The sequence below is a fragment of the Littorina saxatilis genome, linkage group LG16 (genome assembly GCF_037325665.1).
Source record: "Littorina saxatilis isolate snail1 linkage group LG16, US_GU_Lsax_2.0, whole genome shotgun sequence".
In the NCBI taxonomy this organism is placed as follows: domain Eukaryota; kingdom Metazoa; phylum Mollusca; class Gastropoda; order Littorinimorpha; family Littorinidae; genus Littorina; species Littorina saxatilis.
In genome coordinates, this window is record NC_090260.1 from 41,608,009 (window position 1) to 41,614,697 (window position 6,689).

Genomic DNA, 6,689 nt, shown 5'->3' on the forward strand with positions numbered 1-6,689 from the left:
GACTTAAAGAGAAGACACTGACAGGCAGGCACAAAGTTACAGAGAGTGACAGACATAAAATGACGGAAAGAGAAAGACAGACCGACAGATCGACAGACAGCCAGCCAGCCAGCCAGCCAGCCAGCCAGCCAGACAGACAGACAAAACAACAGTGCCTAGACGAACAGGTCTTACCCGCCAGCTGGGTGTCCCAATCAGACTCCCTGCCCTCAATATTCTGCCCTCTCTGCTGCCAAAGGCGTCTGTCAATCACTGAAGCTCCGCCCCTCGCCATTCCTCTGGCCACTATAAACTTCGCTCCGTCCGAGTAGCTCCGCCCCACCGCCTTCTTGTGACCAATAGGAGAAGGTTTGAGCTCGGTGAGGGCCGAGACTAGCTGGCTGCAGTTGTCTCCAGAGTCGTCAGCGTCTCCGTCCCGGTGAGTCAGGCTCTCCTCGAACCGCCGTCTGTTGGTGGGTTGGGTGAGATAGTGATCGCCAGGGCTGTGACGAGGTGGGAATACCGTGTGGTAAATGTCGTGGGTCACGGGTGTCTGTGCCACTCTCAACTCTTTAGTAGGCCCGTCGTCATGATCTTGCTGACGTATCGGGGAGTTGGGCAAGTCTGTGACGTCAGAGCAGTTCTCTGATGCGTCATCGCTGGAGACTGGTGATGCACAGTGATGGGTGACGCTCAAGTAGCGACTACCTCCTCCTCCTCCCGCTGTGTTTCCTCCTTCAATTCAAGAACATGAACAAGAACAAGAAGAAATACTTTACTGTAAATGTACTTACTGTAAATCTGTTTCAAATCAAAACACCCCTCATCCCCCCAAACAAAGACACAAAACCGGCAAATTGCCTTTAGGTCTTCTAAATGTTACAAACACATCATGCACTCACACTCATTATTCTGTGCATTATATTTTTGCTCCTTATAAGATGATTTCATGTGCCAGTTTCACTTGTTTGAAAATTGTAACGAGCAATTCCCTTACTACTACAACAAAACATCCATCCATCCACCCATCCATCTATCTATCCATGCATCTATCTCTCCATCCTTCCTCTGAGGTGAGTGTTTCCTCTACCTTGGGTGTCGCTGTTGTTGTTGTTGGTGTTGTTGGCGATGGTGTAGAGGCCTGCCTGGAGGGAGGAGGAGGCGGAGGAGGGGCCAAGCACCTGGGACCGGACGTTGATGTGTATGGGAGCCTCCGGCACCTTGGCTCGCAGCTTGGGGGAGCTGGGGTACATCCCTGGAGAAGGAAGAGAAATGAGGACACGACAGCTCAGTCGGTAGCGGCGCTGGATTTGAAACCAGTGGTCGCTATCGGCGTGGGTTCGACTCCCAGTTTGGCTAGGGATTTATTTCCCAGAGTCACTTTGATGCAGACTCTCCTCGGTTTCCCAACATCCCCGTGTGCACGCATGCTCACGATAAAGATCCGACGTTTAGACAGACAGACAGACAGACTGACTGACAAATAGACATATCATGGACATACGGATAGACGGAACGAGGCAGGGAAAGACAGTCAGACTCATGTTCAGACATACAGACAGAGACAAAAAGTCACACGGACAGATACAAACAAAAACAGCCAGCCAGCCAGCCAGCCAGCCAGCCAGCCAGCCAGCTGGACGGACACACACACACACACACACACACACTGGCTGACTGACAGACAGACAGACAGACAGACAGCTGGACAGACACAGCCAGCCAGCCAGCCAGCCAGCCAGCCAGCCAGACAGACAGACTGACAGATAGACAAACAAACCCATCCCCCTACCTGGAGTCCTGTCATAGTTGACAGCAGTACTGCACGGCGCGCCGTCTTCAAAGGGAGAGGGGGTGGAGAAGGTGGAGAGGGGCAGGGGTCTGGCTCTGTGCACGGGGGAGGCGGGAGGGGCGGGCAGGGATTGGTTGCTCGATGCACGTGCGTCACGTGCCTTCCTCTCCTCCTCCTCGTCCTCAAAGCTCGTCACGCTCAGTGTGATGTTGCAACTGTTGTTGGAGAAGTCTTCCGTCACGCCATCACGGTCACACCACCACCCTTCCTTTTCTTCGTCCTGGCCGCAAAGTCTGTCGTCTCCTCCTACACCACCTCCTCCTCCTCCTCCTCCTCCTAAGGCTCGAGCTTTATGTAGAGGGCTGGTGGGGCCCGGACTCTTCCTGTAGCCCTGGCCGCAAAGTGTGTCGTCTCCTCCTACTCCTCCTCCTCCTCCTCCTCCTCCTAATGTTCGAGCTTCATGTCGAGGGCTGGTGGGGCCCGGACTCTTCCTGTAGTCGTGGCCGTGCTGGCCTGAAGCCCTGTCCTCAGTCTTCCAGCCGCAGCCACTGCTGCCCCCGCTGTGGTCGTCCTCGGACAGGTCCGAGATGTCGGCGCTGCTCTGTCGGCTGAGGGTCGGGGAGGGTGTGAGGAGAATCTCCTCCCCGTTGCGCGAGATGACCCGCTTCAGCACGCGCTTCTTCATGATGGTCAGCTGCTTGCTGACCTGCGCCATGCGGTGCCGGCCGGATGCGCTCCGCGTGCTGCCAGCGTCCCTCCCTCTGTCTGACAGCCTGCCCCGCGGGCTGAGCGCGTCCCGAGACACCATCATCCCCGTGGCCGGCGTCTCCTCGATGGAGGGCAGCATGTCGAATGACATCACGCGCGGCTTGGGCATGACGTTCCATGACGTCATCCAGTCCGAGACCTTGACCTCGAAAGGGCTGCCCTCGATGTCGCAGTCCTGGGACTTGATGGAGATGAAGTAGGGTCCGGGGGAGCGGGGGATGTAGGTGACGAGGAAGCGGCCCTCCCCCACACACTGGTAGTCGAAGGGGATGACGTTGGGGTAGAGGTCTTCGTCCAAGCTCTTCTGCCTGAGGAAGACGTTGCCTACGTTGTCTTCGATCAGCTTGGTCCTGGCGTCCTCCTCGCCCGCCACTGTCTGGTGAAAGCCGCCCCCACCTTGTGACGACCTCGTTGTACCTCAATCAACCAATCAGTCAATCAATCAATCAATCATTCAATCAATCAATCAACAAATCAATCAGCCAATTAGTCAATCAATCAACCAGTCAGTCAGTCAATCAATCAATCAATCAATCCAACAATCAATCCATCGATCAGTCAATCACTCAATCAATCAATCAATCAATCAACCAATCCATCCATCCATCCATCCATCCATCCACCAATCCATCCATCAATCAATCGAAAATCAAATTATTTTTGTCAGCGCAAACATAATATAGGAAATGACAATGGAGGTCCATAAAACGAAAAACACAATAATACAACACTGAACGCATTTAAATGTCTGTTATGACGTTAAAAAGATGTTATTGTTTTTCAAGCGTATGCAGCCCACCTCGTGCGTCTTGCCTTGGGTCGTGGTGGAGGCTGGTGATCCGCTCCGAGTTCATCTCGTTGTTGGGGCCCTGGATGGCCACGTGCAGGTCGAGGAAGCAGGCGGAGTCTGTCAGGATGTTGAACTTGGCGCGACGCCCCACGATGCCCGCTTTCAGGCCCGTGCCCCTCGACATCACTTTCGCTGGCACCGGCTCCTGGCAGCGAGGGAATGGTTTGCTTTGTGGTTATTACGCTGTGCTTGCGTGTACTCACGAAGGGGGTTAGGTCACTAGCAGGTCTGCACATAAGTTGAGCTGGGAGATCGGACAAATCTCCACTCTTAACCCTCCAGGCGGCAGCGACTGGGATTCGAACTCACGACCTCCCGATTAGGAGGCCGACGTCTTACCACCACGCCACTGCCCCCGTCGGTGTGCTATTAAAGTAGGGGATGTTGAACTTAGCGTGACGCCCCACTACTTCTGCCTTATGTCCCGGATGACCACCGGATGAGACGAAAAACCGAGGTCCCTTCGTGTACACTACATTGGAGTGTGCACGTTAAAGATCCCACGATTGACAAAAGGGTCTTTCCTGGCAAAATTGTATAGGCATAGATAAAAAAAATGTCCACCAAAATACCCGTGTGTCTTGGAATAATAGGCCGTGAAAAGTAGGATATGCGCCGAAATGGCTGCGATCTGCTGGTCGATGTGAATGCGTGATGTATTGTGTGAACAATTCCATCTCACACGGCATAAATAGATCCCTGCGCCTTGAGTCCGAGTCTGGAGATACGCGCGCGATATAAGACTTCATATAACATATAACATAACGAGAGATGTGGTTTTCGCTTTCTTGATTAGGTTGGTGACAAGTGCGATTAATATTCAGTGTGATTATTTCTTGTTAGTGATTTCTCTGTGTTGTGCTCTTTCTCTCTGTCCTTCTGCCTTGGGCCTGTTGCCCTGTGCCCGCTAACAATAGCCCCTTGGGCTTGTGCCTGTTGCCCTGTGCCCGCTAACAATAGCCCCTTGGGCTTGTGCCTGTTGCCCTGTGCCCGCTAACAATAGCCCCTTGGGCTTGTGCCTGTTGCCCTGTGCCCGCTAACAATAGCCCCTTGGGCTTGTGCCTGTTGCCCTGTGCCCGCTAACAATAGCCCCTTGGGCTTGTGCCTGTTGCCCTGTGCCCGATAACAATAGCCCCTTGGGCTTGTGCCTGTTGCCCTGTGCCCGCTAACAATAGCCCCTTGGGCTTGTGCCTGTTGCCCTGTGCCCGCTAACAATAGTCCCCTTGGGCTTGGGCCTGTTGCCCTGTGCCCGCTAACAATAGCCCCTTGGGCTTGTGCCTGTTGCCCTGTGCCCGCTAACAATAGCCCCTTGGGCTTGTGCCTGTTGCCCTGTGCCCGCTAACAATAGCCCCTTGGGCTTGTGCCTATTGCCCTGTGCCCGCTAACAATAGCCCCTTGGGCTTGTGCCTGTTGCCCTGTGCCCGCTAACAATAGCCCCTTGGGCTTGTGCCTATTGCCCTGTGCCCGCTAACAATAGCCCCTTGGGCTTGTGCCTGTTGCCCTGTGCCCGCTAACAATAGCCCCTTGGGCTTGTGCCTGTTGCCCTGTGCCCGCTAACAATAGCCCCTTGGAATGTTTGAAACGGTTCTTTAAAGGTCCTCTGCTTTCTACGACGTCACTCTTTGTAGTCCTCGTTTCAAGACAAAACAGAGGTGCAAAAGCACTAGGTGTAGCCATGACAAGAACGTGTACATTTTGATGTTACCCGCTCGCGTGCAAGAGACTTGATCAACACACGCGACGTGTAAATCATGGCAAACGTGTGACGTAAAAGATACATTTGATGACGTTACACGTACACGTTCTGAAAACAAATTCTAGGCCTCTTCAATGTTTCAACCCATCTCTTCCAATGTGACAAAAATATGTTACAAACAGAGACTTACTGTTGGGAGCGACGTCTTGGTTTTATGTGACGCTGACTGCAGCGTGACGTCACCTCTCTGATGACGCCATTTGATGAGCTGTACCAGGTGCACAATCTTCATCTCGACGTCTGTGTCCGCTATCGCCATTTCTTCCGCCGTGATCATCATCTGTGCGTGTCAATATCAATATATAGACTGACGTCATCATCATCTGTGCGTGTCAATATCAATATATAGACTGACGTGATCATCATCTGTGCGTGTCAATATCATTACATAGACTGACGTAATCATCATCTGTACGTGTCAATATCAATACATAGACTGACGTCAACAAGTTCATCTTCTTGGACGTGGAACTGAGGGGAAGGGAGAACACGGAGAGAGAGAGAGAGAGAGAGAGAGAGAGAGAGAGAGAGAGAGAGAGAGAGAGAGAGAGAGAGAGAGAGAGAGAGAGAGAGAGTGCGAGCGAGAGAGAGAGAGAGAGAGAGAGAGAGAGAGAAAGAGAGAGAGAGAGAGAGAGACTAGAGAGAGAGAGAGAGAGACAGAGACAGACAGACAGAGAGACAGACAGACAGAGACAGAGACAGACAGACAGAAACAGACATACATGCAGACAGACATAGACAGACAGACAGACAGACAGACAGACAGACAGACAGACAGACAGACAGAGACAGACAAACAGATAGACAGACAGACAGACGGACAGACAGACAGACAGACAGACAGACAGACAGACAGACAGACAGACAGACAGACACAAAGACAAAAAGACAGACAGAACGACACACATAAAGACACATATAGAGAGAAAGAGAGGCACATGAAGAGAGGCGGACGGACAGATGGAGAAAAAGACAGATATAGAGAGAAAGAGGGACAGAGAGGGAGGGAGGGGTCCATCTGGCACCATCCATCGCAGTGATATGAACCTGTCAGGTGAGCTTGAAAGGAGGTGGGGCGCGGGTAGTCTGAAAGCAAAGGGTCAAACAAAGGGTATATTCTTGAACCAAGGGGTCTTAAAAAGGGGGACGTCTCAAATTAGGGGAACAGACTAGTTCCAATTCAGTAGGGGGGCGACTATCCTCAACCCGGCGGGTCCCCAGGTGGCGGATAGGGGAACAGACTAGTTCCAATTCAGTAGGGGGGCGACTATCCTCAACCCGGCGGGTCCCCAGGTGGCGGATAGGGGAACAGACTAGTTCCAATTCAGTAGGGGGGCGACTATCCTCAACCCGGCGGGTCCCCAGGTGGCGGATAGGGGAACAGCCCCCATATATGGGGGCCAGCTGCGAATATAGAATAAGCAATCCTGGACTAACTAGCGGCGTCTCTACCAGGACGGGGTGGGTTGGCAGATGGCACTGACTACCCTATAAATGCCCTACGTGTCCGATGACGGTTACACCATGGGAGTAAGAGCCGCATT